At 35.6% G+C, this 15,010-nt stretch overlaps 1 pseudogene; it reads right to left on the reverse strand.

Annotated features, from left to right (window-relative positions):
* Positions 1-14,668, reverse strand: part of LOC111393577 — a 30,093-nt pseudogene extending 15,425 nt beyond the window's left edge.
* Between the last annotated feature and the right edge of the window lie 342 nt (positions 14,669-15,010).

Consider the following 15,010-nt stretch of genomic DNA (forward strand, 5'->3'; position numbering starts at 1 on the left):
ATGAGAGACGTCGACCAAATAGGCCTCTTCCTCAAGTTGACCTCACATCTGATCTTGTCCAGCCCCCCTCTTCTGAGCCTGAGTTGGCATCAGATACTGATGTACCTCCTGATCCGGGTCCTCGACGATCTACCCGTATTTCTCGCCCGCCCGATAGATATGATTCTTTTCATTCATTTGCCACTACATTGACATCTATACCTCCTAGTTATTCAGAAGCAGCTAAACATGAATGCTGGTGGAAGGCTATGGATGAAGAACTTCAAGTGCTTCAGGATAATCATACTTGGGATGTTGTTCCTTATTCACCCAATGTCAAGGCTATTGATTGTAAGTGGGTATATTCTATTAAGCTTCGTTCTGATGGAACTCTGGATCGTTATAAAACTCGCCTAGTTGCTCTCGGAAATAAGCAGGAATATGGGGCAGATTAATGATGAGACATTCGCTCCAGTGGCAAAGATGACTACAGTGCGCACTGTTCTTTCTATTGCAGCCTCTCAAGGGTGGCCTCTTCACTAAATGGATGTCAAAAATGCTTTTCTTCATGGTGATCTCAAGGAAGATATTTACATGACACCTCCTCCGGGCCTTTTTTTCCCCTTCTTCACAAGTATGTAAGCTGAAGAAGTCTCTTTATGGGCTGAAACATGCTCCTCGAGCATGGTTTGAGAAGTTTCGATCTACTTTGTTACAGCTTTCTTTTATCCAGAGTCAGTATGACTCCTCCCTATTTCTTTGTAAGACGTCTACAAATATTGTTCTTTTATTTGTGTATGTGGATGATATTGTTATCACTGGCACGGATTCTGGTTTGATAACTCAACTCCAGCAGCATCTACAAGCTTCCTTTCACATGAAAGATCTTGGTCCACTAACATATTTTTTGGGTTTAGAAGTACACACTGATTCCACAGGTATATTTTTGTACCAACACAAATATACCCAAGACTTGATCACTTTGGCTGGTCTTCAAGATTCTTCTTCCGTCGATACTCCCCTGGAAGTCAATGTTAAATATCGACGTGAAGAGTGTGAGCTCCTTCCTGATCCGACTATCTTTCGTAAATTAGTTGGGAGCCTTAACTACTTGACCATCACTAGGCCTAATATATCATTCGCAGTCCAGCAAGTCAGTCAGTTTATGCAAACTCCACGACATCTTCATCTTGTAGCAGTTCGTCGCATCATTCGGTATCTCCAAGGTACTCCTCATCGTGGATTGTTTTTCCCTTCAAGGTCTCTTATTCGTCTTGTTGCATTTAGTGATGCAGATTGGGCCGACTGCCCTGATACTCGTCGTTCTGTTACAGGTTGGTGTATGTTTCTTGGTAATTCTTTAATCTCCTGGAAGAGTAAAAAGCAGGCACGTGTGTCTAAATCTTCAACCGAATTCGAATACCGTGCCATGTCCACTGCCTGTTCTGAGATTATTTGGCTCCGTGGGCTTTTAGCTGAACTTGGCTTTCCTCAGTCTGATCCCACACCCCTTCATACGGACAACACGAGTGTTATTCAGATTGCTGCAAATCCAATATTTCATGAGCGTACAAAACATATCGAAGTAGATTGTCACTCAATTCGAGAGGCTTTTGACGCAAATATTATTTCTCTTCCGCATATCTTTACTGATCTACAGATTGCCGACATATTCACCAAAGCCATGACACGACAACGTCATCTCTTTCTTGTGGGCAAATTGATGCTTCTTGATCACTCAACATCAATTTGAGGAGGGATGTCAATTAGATAGAAAGAGTAATTGACGGCCAGCAAGTAATTAATGCCAGAATTAGAGATGCTTTGTATAATAGTTGTAATTGGTTGAAAATTGCTCAGTTTCCATTCATGTACAGTGATAGCTAACATTCAGCCATGTAATTTGCCTTATTATTCCTATATATACAAAGGAACCCTCACAATAAGGATTATCGAGTCAAAAAGGATAAATTGAATACCTTGACACTTATAGCATACCAAGAGTATGGGAAGAAAGCAATAACACAGGAAAATCCATTAGAAATTATTAGGAGAATATGAAAGTACACACTATCATAATTTTAAGAAATGGAGAAACAAGATTCAAGTGTGAAGTTTAGTAAAATAAAACCGCTGATTAGGAATCTGATTACATTGTCACTATTAAGAAATCATTCAAGTCTCTGTTATGTTGTAAAAAGTTAAGTGCCACTTTTTAGCATAATCAGTAAGCCAGACTAGACAGAGATATATTTACCCCAAAGCTATGAAAATAATGGTGCGACAAGGGAATATGTCATCAAGAAGATATGGTGCAGATAAAAGCGTGCCATTGAGTAAATAAGGAGCATAACACAGGAGAAATACTATATAAACCACACAAGAAAATGCTTTGAATATACCTTCAAAGCACCAAAAACACGATTTCCAGTAGTAGTTCTAATAAGTCCGACATCAAGAAGAGCACGAAAAGGCCTTCTGCTATCTGCTGGCTCAACTGAGTAATCCTCTCCAGTTGCCTAACAACACAAAAGGTCTCAGAAGAAGACAGACAGAAATAAATAAAAAATGCAATGATGAAGATATTAAGATTAATATGCATCGGCAGTACCTCCACATTGCGTTCATACTCGTTATCCATGTCAAGCATTTTTAAGACACGGCGAGCCAAAAGAAGCCCCATGCAGTAAGCTGATCACAGGATCGAAATTGATATCCCATCTGACAGATTAAAAAATCAACAAAAGGGCTATAGGAGAGGTTGCCTTTTTTGGGGGGAAGAGAGTTCAGGGGTTCAAGGAAGGGAGCAACATCGTTGCGATACCTGCAGCATAATTTGTGAGACCTACTTCGAGTCCATAGCGAGGCAACTCATGGGAATATGCAGCAGCCATAACAATATCTCCAGCTATACTAGTAGATAATATTTGGGCAATAATATCCTGATTGGTCTAAAATGACATTAAGGTTCTCAAAATTAAATAAAGTAAAAAAAAAATATCTGATATTTTTTTCTTCATTGAGAACAAGGATGGAAGAGTAATGAATAACCCAAGTAGAAATAAAATATTTGGATCCATAATAATTATTACTGAGTAAGAGAACCTCTTAAATAAATAAAAAATGCTATTTACTCCCTGTTTGGTAGAAATAAAAATTCAAATTTTAAACTAAATTAAAGTCAACAATTAACTTTAATCACATATTTGATTCAACCAAATATTTCATCAACTTTAATCAAAATTTGCTAAATAACTAATTTTAATCCCCACCAAACAGGGGCTTAGTGGATAAAGATTACAAGGATACAAATCGTACGACAAATCAGTACTTCAGAGTGTTGTACCTGTCCTGATTGAATAGGCGAATCCATGCTCTGTAATCGGTTTTCCCATCTGCATTTTGACAAAAATAAACATCACCAATACAACCATACACTATGAATTCATTAAATATTGCATCAAAGATCTATAGCGCATAAAAATTCAGAATACAGAGCTTATACTTCACCTCTCCGTCTCCTATACTTGACCTGAAACCTCTTGAAATATGCCCTAGACTTTCGAACTTTGACAAAGGCCTGACATGAACAGATGAGCTTAGTTAAGAGTCATTGATTGTGGATATTCCAAACAAGTTAATAATTATCCACAGCAGAACAAAACATGATCGAAGGTGCCTGCAGCTGTTTTATGCACACACTTCAGGTATGAGCAGATGAATGCGCAATAGTGCGCGCGCGCACATATCTTATAAAAAAATGCATTAAAGATGCCAACATCAACAAAAAGTTATAAATAAAATGCAAAATTTAAGTCACTCATCCACATAACTTAGCCCCCGTTTGAGCCCCATTATTTCTCATTACATTAAATTAAATTTTTCTCTCTCCTACTTTTAACCACACAATCTTCAATAAAAAAATATTACACATAAATCAAAAACTTTTCAACCACTCATTTTTCAAAAAAACACTATTAATCTCATTATAATCTACAAATAATGGGGCTCAAACGGCCCCTTAATATTAAATATGAACCTTCATTCAAAAAAGAAAAGAAAAACAATAATTAAGAAGACACCTAAATATCAGTGATCTGATATCTCCTTGAGCTAAATCTTGACACGGCAATAATGAGATTTAACACAATAATACAACATAAAATAGCAATCAATGTTACCTTTGAAGTCCAACAAAATTGATCTAGTAAAAAATAAAGATAAACTAAATAGATAAAAATGCATTCCCATAACATATTTTCTAACTCTTCCAAAGTTTTTGCCAAGTTAAGAATTCCAAAAAGGATAGGAATACAGAATACCAAGTTTTTAACTCAATAGATCTAAGCCGAATTACCCAGAAAAGGCAAAAAATTAGAAAAATGATCTACAAACCCAGAATTCCAACTCTTTTCACTACACCATTTTAAACAATATAATGCTAATTCAAACAAAATCCACGATCTTCAACCTGATTTTTACACTCTTACTGGTTCTATGCTACATTTCTCAGCAGATAAATATTACAGAAATTCCCAAAAATGTTGGACAAGTACTCACAGACATGTAAACATCCATGTCTAAACATGCAAATGGAAGATAGAAAAAAAAATTCAAAAAGCAGAAAGGGATCATTTCAGGTAAAAAACGGAGGAGAAGCAGCAGCAGCAGCTATCCCTTAGCCACTATAACATGTACTGATGATTCAACACAACAGCTATTACTTTAGACTTCCACAATATTTAGTCGGAATTATAAGAGCAACAATGTGACAATCCAAGTAAAGCTTCTCATGTCAAACGTGCGTCAGCGTGAATTAGAACAAGCATTAATCAAGCTCAAGATTGTGTTAGACCAGTTTTATTTTACACTGTACATGAAATCAAATTTATTACAGCACTGACTCGCTCAGCATAGCACCCGAGGACTCTTGAATGAAACCATGCGAAAGCCATTTTGTAAGTGTTGAAAGAACCGAATTGTTTAACTGAACCAGTACACCAGTTTTCACACAAATCAATCAATCTGGACAGTTCATGACCAGTTCATTTGCATACCAGTCCAGTCGAGTAAGTGGACTGGTGCAAGGTCCAGTTTCCCGCTCAAACCGGACAGTCCGATGCGATGTTTATAAAAGTGCTCGCATTTGCATTCGAAAATGATGACGTTTCTCTCTGTCTAAATCACTCAAGAGATAGCCAATAACATCACTTTCACATAAAAAACCCATTTTGCTTTTACAATAGCCAATTGGCATTTCAACAAGTACTCCATTACGACTGCTGATCGGGAAAACCCAAATAAAACTACCTTCAGAAGACTACACCATAACCATCTTGCAGCATCACAACATAAAAACTGTCAGTCATATACATGTCTTGATTGGTAAATATGTCTTATTCTATGTTTATGCCTGTAATTAACTACTTTCCTTAGATATGTAAGCTGTAAATGGCTGATTAGTTGAGCTAGTTCCTTCGAATTTTTCTTGGTTGGGTTCCCTCACGGCGGGAGAAGCAAAACTCCACAAGTCTAGTCTTCTTGGTATCCCGATAGTTTTCTAGGCTGGTTTTAGATTCTCAGTGGAGAATCATCTTTGAGTTTTTGTAGGCTATTCAATGGGATTTCTTCCAACTGCAGCATCCTGGCTGACAACATATCGCTGTATTTTTTGCCGGTGCATTGGCCGTTAGAGTTTTTGGTGGAACACGAATTACGTATTCGACTGAATTCTCCAGCTCATCATGTATGGTCGGCACACTTCGTGATGATTTGTGCGAGTATGAAGAGTTATTTTGTGTCCTTGCAATTTTCTTTCATTGTACTATAGCTCATAATAGTTTTTTGATGAAATCGTTTGTTACCTTTAAAGATGAGAATCTTCCTACAAGTGGTGTAACCAATCCACTGGCTAACAAGCACGAGTTATTTTCTGACGACGTCATTTTCAACATCAAACGTCTAATCGGTATACATGACACATACCATGTTATTCATGCAAGCAAAAACCTCCAAGTTCTGGTGCATAGATACTGTTGTCATGCCATTGATTGCTTTAGTGAATGACACGTGGAGCTTGCAGTATTAATCGGTGAACTAAAAGGCATGGCTAAAACCTCGTTTAATCATCCAATACGAAATGTAGTATTGACCATACTAGTATCATTCAGCCACTTCCAAAAGAAACGAATTATAAGAGTTAGGATATGGCTACCCTTCGTGTTCTAAGGTTAATTCCTGAACCAATTGTTGTAGTATTGTTATATGCGGAGCTTGAAAACATGGGTAGTAAAAGTGAAAAAATTGCACTTATTTTCAATATTGGTGCTAAATTTTGTGATGTAGCTTTCACGGCTATCGCAACACGAGTTTTCTAGGCAATTGGATTGACCGAAAGTACCTTTGGAGGGGAAGACACTACAAAACACGATGCGTTACCTCAATGGATATGCTCTTGAAAAAGACCCAAAAAATATGAAATATTGCTTCGAGCTGCAATCTAGGATAAGATCTACAATCTCTCGGCCTATTCTACTGCTGAAGTTAAGATTGACCTATAGGATGGAAGAAAGATATATAAGGTCCTTAATAGAAAGAAATTTGTTGAAATCGACTAGGATGTGTTCAAGAAATGTATCTCTCGTCAACATAGATGGTCGAAGTTTCATCATAGATGGACATATTGTGAGGTGAATGTAATAGATTTGTTAAAATCTAAAACTTTAATAGACAATAATTGAAAAATATTAGGTGTAACATGATTTGATTGTCACGAAAAAGTTTGTCAAAAACTTTAAACCTTGAAGGTCATAGAAGGGCATTCTCAAGAACCAAAGTGTTCATTAACTCTTGATGCTTATTTAATAAGGTCGAACCCTGTCAAATTGTCGTGGATAGTATTATGAACTTTACTTTTCATGAATTTTGTTAGATGGGTAATTGGGAGTTGCGCGAGCTAGTCCAATAACATAGTTATCATCCATCTATGATCCCTAAAAGGATGAATGTCATAGAGTGATATACAGAGCATATTTATTAGAACTATTTGTGCCATATATGAACTTAATTGAAAATTGATATCATAGGACATTTCTTGATGTTAGTGAATTTAAAATTGGTCTGTGTGCTAATCCCCTTGTCCCATTAAGAGATTGCCAAAAAATGTTATGTTTATGGATTGGTATTTTACTATGTAGGATGAAAAACCAAAAAAATATCTGATGTGTTCTACTCATTTAAGGAGGCCAAGCACAACACTACCTATCAATAAGCATAGTAAATCTCCGACATTTTAGTGCTGTACTGTTTTTAACATCTGAACAAATCTAAAGTTAAACCATAAGTTTGTGACAGTATCTCAGCACATTGACCATGGCCACCATCAACGTTTGGCATCCATACTTCCATAGGAAGAGCATAGAATTAAGAAGACCATAGAAGGCAACCTCGTTAAAACTTTCAGAGCATTCAAAGCATCTATATCGATGCACACATGAATACAAAGAATACCTTTTTGGGGGGCCGCAATTAACCCGGTGATCTTAAAATACCCTAGTAGGTGATTCTTTTTAATTGCTTTCTTATTGCCCTCGTATATGATAATTAGTGCCTCTGTTTGGTAACAGTTCATTTTTATGAAGGACGAGAATTTTCTTGTTGACAACTTATTTTTGGATATAATACGTACAAATCTATCTTTTGCTCAAATTCCGATGCTCATAGGAGTTGTCCGAATAATTGACAGATCCATATTTTCTATGCCAGAAACCACTGACCTTCCAATACAACTTTGTGCACTACACCCTCTAGCCGATTTATTCTCAAGTAAAGTTGTTTTTTGTATTTCTCAAACTAAATGACATAATTCTTGGTTGTGGATGCTCATATATCCCAACAATACAAAAAATAGTTATCGATATATATGTAACAATCAAATCACATTGCACATAATATTTTTCAATTATTATCTATTAAAGTTTTAGAGTTCAACAAATCTATTAAACTCACCTCACGATATGTCCATCTATGGTGAAACTTCGACCACGAAATAATCCTTGGGTGTGATTGCTCATATATCCCAAAAATACAAAAAATAGTTGTGGTTATGTAACAAAAAACAACTTCACTTGGGAATAATCGGCTAAAGGGTACAGTGCACGAGGTAGTACTGGAAGGTCAATAGCTTCTGGCAGAGAATCTAGATCTGTCAATCATTCGAATAACTCCAATGAGCATTGGAATTCGAGCAAACAATAGGTTTGTAGCTATTATAACCAAAAATAGCACGTTACCAGCAAAAAATGCTTGTCTTTCACAAAAATGAACTGCTACCAAATAGAGGCACTAATTATCGTCTACGAGGGCAATAAAAAAACAGTAAAAAAATCATTTGCTAGGGTATTTTCAGATCACCGGGTTAATTGCGATCCCCAAAGAGATATTCCACGTACTCATGTGTGCATCAATATGGATGCTTCAAATGCTCTAAAAGTGTTAACGAGGGCTACCCTCTATGGTCTTCATAACTCTACTGCTCTTCCTATGGAAGTATAGATGCCAAATGTTGATGGAGACCATAGTAAATATGCTGAGATACTGTCCCAAACTTATGGTTCAACTTTCGATTTGGTCAGATGTTAAAAATTTAACAATACAACACTAAGATGTAGAAGATTTACTATACTTGTTTAGAGGTAGTGTTGTGCTTGGCCTACTCAAAGAAACAGAACACATTGGATATTTTTTCTCATTTTTCATCCCGCATAGTGAAATAATCGCTAATAAATACAGCATTTTCTGACAATCTCTCAATGATATGAGAGGATTTGCACAAAGACCAATTCCGAATTCACTAGCATCAAGAAATGTCCAATGGTACCATCCTTCGATTCGGTCCATGTATGACAGAGTTCTAATAAATACGCTATGTACATCATTCTATGACATTCATCTTTCTCGGGATCATAGATGGATGTTAACTATATTACTAGATTAGCTCGCATGTCAAATGCTAGATTAAACTCCAAATTAGCCCATCTAACAAAGTACATGAAAAACAAAGTTCAAAATATTGAACACGACAATTGATAGTATTCGACCCTACCAAATAAGCATCAGGAGTTGATAAACACAGAGATTCAAAAGCATGCCCTTCTATGACCTTCAGGGCTCAAAGGAGGCCTTTTCGACAAGCCTTTTCGTGACAATCAAATCACGTTATACCTAATATTTTTCAATTATTATCTATTGAAGTTTTAAATTTTAACAAATTTATTAAATTCACCTCACAATATGTCCGTCTATGGTAAAACTTCGACCATTTATGATGATGAGAGACACATTTCTAAAATAAATCCTCGTCGACTTCAACAAATTTCTTCCTATTTACGACCTTATATATCTTTTTTCATCCCATAGGTCGACCTTAATTTCAGCATTAAAATAGGCTAAGAGATTATGAATCTCATCCTGAGTCGCAGCTTGAAGCAACCCCGTATTCCATTTTTCGGTCTTTTTCAAGAGCATATATATCCATTGAGGTAACGCATTCATGTTTTGTAGTATGTCTTCCCCTCCTAAATTACTTCTAATCAATCTCATTATCCAAAAAACTCCTGCTACTATGGCCGTGAAAGCTACATCACAAAATCTAGCACTAATATTGAAAATAAGTGCAATCTCTTCACTTTTACTACCCGTGTTTTCAAGCTACACATATAGCAATGCTACAACAGTTGGATCAGGAATCAACCTTAGAACACGAAGGCCAACCATATCACATACTCTTGTAATTCGTCTCTTTTGAAATTAGCTGAATGATACTGGTATGGTTAATACTATATTTCCCATTGGATGATTAAGCAGGATTTTAGCCATGACTTTTCACTAAGTAATACTATAAGCTCTACGAGTAATTCACTAAGATAAATGACATGGTACCAGTATTTAAGGTCTGCACCAAAAATTAGATTTTTTACTTGCATGAACAGCGGAGCATGTGTCGGGTATACCAATTGGAAGTCTGATGTTGAAAATAACAGCGCTAAAAAACAACTCGTGCTCATTAGCCAGTGGATTGGTGACACCGCTCGTAGGAGATTATCATCTTTAAAGTTAACAAACTATTTCATCAACTTCTGGTCTTGATCATCGCTAAGAGCTCCACCCGAAAGTTATTCCAAATTGCTACACTACAATGGGAGGTACCAATATTGATCCCAATTGCAATATTTGTGTATATCCTTGTTCAGCCATTCCAGAGTCTTCAAATAAACGATTTACCTATTCAAAAATGCAGTAGAAACACAATTACAAAGAGTCTTTTTTCCCAGATTTCAACACCAGCTTTAAAAAATCACCAATCAAACATAACCAAGAAAATTAGGGAGCTCTAATTAACATCACATTCTTGTAAAACCTAATTCTTACATTCATCTGACAAAAAGGAAACTAAATAGGATATTGGTAAGTAGAATATATTATTCAGGATAAATATGAACTACATGTTCTTAAATTTAATAATAAACATGTGAATTGCAGGATCTAAAAATGAATTTATTTTTTTTTTATAACCATGGGTGTCCGGGTTAGTTTACGCGCACCTCGACTAATCCCACGGGACCTTGAAATTTACAGCCGAAAACTCACTTCAATGTCCTTAAGGAGACTCGAACTGATGACCATTGGAGAACAAACTCCAGGCCTGACCACTGAATAACATAGAACCATTAGAGATTCAAGAAACAAAAAAATAACATAGAATTTAGTTAACTTGATTTTATGTTCTATCAAGTTTGCTTTTAAGAATGGTTTTTAGTGAATTTCCTAAACAATCTTTGGTTCTTCGATTAGGTCCATGTATGACAAAGATTTCTAATAACTACACTCTGTACATCACTCCACGACGTTCATCCTTCTCGGGATTCGTAGATGGATGCTAAATATATTACTTGGACCAGCTCGCATGTCAAATGCAAAATGGAACTCCCAATTAGCCCACCTAATAAAATTCATGAAAAACAAAGTTCATAATGCTATACACGACAATACATGAGGAATTGGACCAGTTTTCCTTAAAGCTTCTTTTCTTAGATCCCCAGTTACCAAAGCTATCTTCTGCTTACAAACGATTGCTATGTAATAACCATCCAAAGGCTCTTAGATCCCCAATTACCAAACTATATCCTTACAAACAATTGCTATGTAATAACCCTCCAAAGGCTCTAGCCCAAATCCAAATTTGCAAAAGAACGAACCCAAAACACTTTAATTTTACACAAATGGACCTCTAAACACTTTGAACCCTTTCTTTTTTTTTTCTTTCTTTTTTTTTTTTTTTTGTAAACACATATGGCTTCACATCAACTTTGTACAAGCAATTATGATACAGATCTTCTATTTCAATACTAGGAATTGACCTATCAAATTCTTGCTCCAAATTATGTTAATCAAATAAAATTTACCCAACGATTTACATTTATATATATGCAAGTAACCATATTTTGAGAGGCTTTACTCGCACCTACACTTGAACAAGAAGTTCACCAAAACAAGAAAATCACTGTTCAAGAGTTGGCAAGTAATACCTTTTCTTGGGCCATTTTGCAGTGAAAAACTGATCTCTATGTACCTATTGGGACATCAAGAAATCTAAGTTTAAAAAAAGATGAAACATACCAAAAATGAATCAATGGAAGGTGAAATCAAGAACCAACTAAAAAACCCAAGAGTGAAAGATCACGAGCTTATGTGATTTATTAAGTTTTCCGGGTTATGTAAGAAATGCACATTGTTTTTGAGATACAAGGAATTATTCTATATTATAGAAAGAATAAGTTAAGTCCAAGATTAGGGGTAAATTTTGGGTTGGGAGCGGGGTGGGGTTAGGGTATGGGGGATGAGTAAGGGTAATGGGCATACAAAAAATCAATGTTTTAAAAATCAACCATAACATCGACCCACAAAAAAAAAGAGAGAGAGAGAGAGAGAGAGAGAAAGAGTCAAAGGTCGAGCTGGAATCGAATCGGGGTGATGTTTAAATAAAAAATATACATTTTCAAAAATTATATATAAATAAATAAATATATGTGTGTGTGTGTGTGCGCGCATGTAAAAAAATTAAAAAATATACATTTACATAGGTTGAACCATGAGTTTTCCAAAAACAACCGATTTAACGGGTTTTGGGTAGGTCATTAATTAGAGGTTTTATAAGCCTAACCAAACCGTGAAAGAACTATAATTACCTATAATTCGAGAATAAAAACAAATTGAAAAGCTTTGCAAATTACGAGCATCTTCAATCCTGATATAAAACAATCTAAATTGTAATTTAGTTATCTAAAGTAACCGAAAATCTCTCCAATTTGAGACATGCAAAAGAAATGAAGTTTACATTTTTCGGCACAAAAAGAAAAAAGGAAAAGGAAAATGCAAATTTACTTTTCTTTTTTTTTTTTTTAACCTTTATAAGAAACAGAAAGTGAATTTAAATCTTTCAGATTCATTCGGATGTAAATGAAGATGTAAAAGGGATTTTAGAAATATGAGTTTATATCTAATTTTTCTTTAACAAACTAAATACTTTAGATAAAATTATTTAGTAACTTTTAAAGTAGAAATATATTAAATTCACTAAATACATAGTTAATAAATGAATAATAATTATGAATGTATGATTAAAATCAACTTTTAATAAAAACTAGTCCTTTGTTGTGCAATGCACAAGCTGGGTCATTTTGAAGATAATATTAGTGTCTTCATGTGTTGGATTCTACTGAATCACATCCTTGACTCAATATTTGGTATGACTAAACTGGGATGGACTTTTCCTTAGAAAGAGCATGCAATTTTAACAAGTGAGCATAAACCAACTTAGCCAAGAGCAGTAAGTTACCATAGATTAGGCAATGGAAAAAGACTCAACAGCTACTTTAAAGCTAATATCATTTGTTAGGCAAGGAACAACTTTGCTATAAGAATCCTTAATAAACAAGTAGGTTTAAGATTCACACCAAAAAGCAAGAGAAGAAGAACTTTCTATTCTTCAGAATATTTGGATTACAGATGCTTAGAAAACAATGGAGATGGCTGACATTCAAATATGATTGTGTAATAAAATACTGACAAATAAACACTCAAAAATCAATAACACTTTTGTGAGGTTCATGTTAAAGAAGGTAGAGCAACATCATGAAGGTGAAACTGTTGCATTCATGCTACACTTAAGTATATCCTTTAAGGTGAGAAAAGTAACCTTCTATAATAAGGAATTCCACTTTTTGTGCTAATCCCAGCTCTAGTCAAGAAGCAAGCTTCAAACTACAAAAAAATTCAACGAAAATTGGTCAGAGACTTGTAGAACATCCCATGACCATTTTTCTTTCAATCACAAGAACATTAATATGAAAATAGAGAAAATTAAGCATAATAACTACATGACCAAATTGAGGCCACAAGTCTGCTCCGAGTTTCACAACCTGACATATTAGCATGTAACCTGTAGGTGGATAGATCATTAAGACATGAAGAACATAGAGCGTTCGATAGGGGAAAAGCAAATTTAGCTATGTAGCTTGGCATATGTCTAATCTTCATACAACCAATCAAGCAACTGCAAATGATATGTCATTCAGACCTTGATTCGAAGCAACAGGTTTGTTGCAGACTCGTTTATCTTCAACAGTTAGATCAATTAATTTGTTGAAAATTCAGAAAACAAGAGAAATCATAAGATGATTAAACATATGACCTCTAATCCAACATTTAGCACACAACATAGTCAACACTCTTTACATGCTAATGCCAATGTATATCTACAAGATCTTCTATTCCTTCACAAAATAGAGTAATGGTTGGGGTACACAATGAACACCATAATGGTGTCCATTCTGTTCAAGAAGAATAATCCTATAGATTATATGGGCTCGCTATAAACTAATTATCATTATTTATGGACTATCAACATTATGAATACAATGGGAAATGATAGGTGACAATTGACTTCAAGGATAATTTGCTAAAAAGGAAAATGAAACATTCTTAAATTCCTTGGTGAAATAGAAAAGTGATGCAATTTGCTGAGGTGAATACATAGGAGTATCACCACTAAGAGGATGCAAAGGTGTAGAAATTAATACAATTACTCTCAATGTGCATTTTAAGAAACATATTCAATGACACAATTCGTGTGGTTGAAAGTCTATATTAAGAAAAAATGAAATGAAGCATGTGGGAACTAAGGAAGTATTACCAATCTCTCTTGCTCTCACTGTCGACCAGTGAAAGTGTGAAACAACTTTTCTTTATTTGCTTGATAGCAACATCTGAATACTGGGAATAAATATTTTACACCTACAGTGTGCATCCAACAATTCGTTCAAGTTCTATGTGATTATGATAAGCCTCCCATCCGATTCACTTATCCTAGAAGAGTAAAGAAGCACGACTCCCCAGCTGGCACGAAAGGGAACTGCATTCTGTTGTAGGGGGGAAGTAGTTAGGCCAAATGAGTTGGGAGAAATTCATAAATAGAGGTAGAAGAAGAGTCTAGAGGCAGGCATAAATTGAGAGAAGAGAGGAGATAGTGGAGAGTCCCTCTCTAAGTCTGTTATCCTTCGGTTATTAGTCAATTTGTTCAATACAATTAAAAGTTCAGTTACTTATTTCTGTGTTCTTTTACAGGAACTTCTTTTTGTGGTTGGGTTCCAAACAAATTGGTATCAGAGTACGTTGATCCTCGTGGCCCCTAAGAAGATAGAAAGCAAGGTGGAAGGAAGAGAAAAGGAAATTGAAGAATTGAAATCAGAGATGAAGGGCTTACCTAGATGGGAAAAATCAGAGTAGCGCCTCAATCAGAGAGTGGCCAAAATGATGCAGTTAGGAGAAGAAACCTAGAAAAATATAGCTGCCTTGATTCTCCCTAAGGCAGCAAGGAACTGGGCACTGGAAAGAGATGGATCCGGAAGTGTTATGGAAGGGGAGCTGCCTCTTAGTGTCCACCAGGGACCTTGGTGGATCAACGAGCACAAGA

This window comes from Olea europaea, chromosome 4 (assembly GCF_002742605.1).
Source record: "Olea europaea var. sylvestris chromosome 4, O_europaea_v1, whole genome shotgun sequence".
Taxonomy (NCBI): Eukaryota; Viridiplantae; Streptophyta; class Magnoliopsida; order Lamiales; family Oleaceae; genus Olea; species Olea europaea.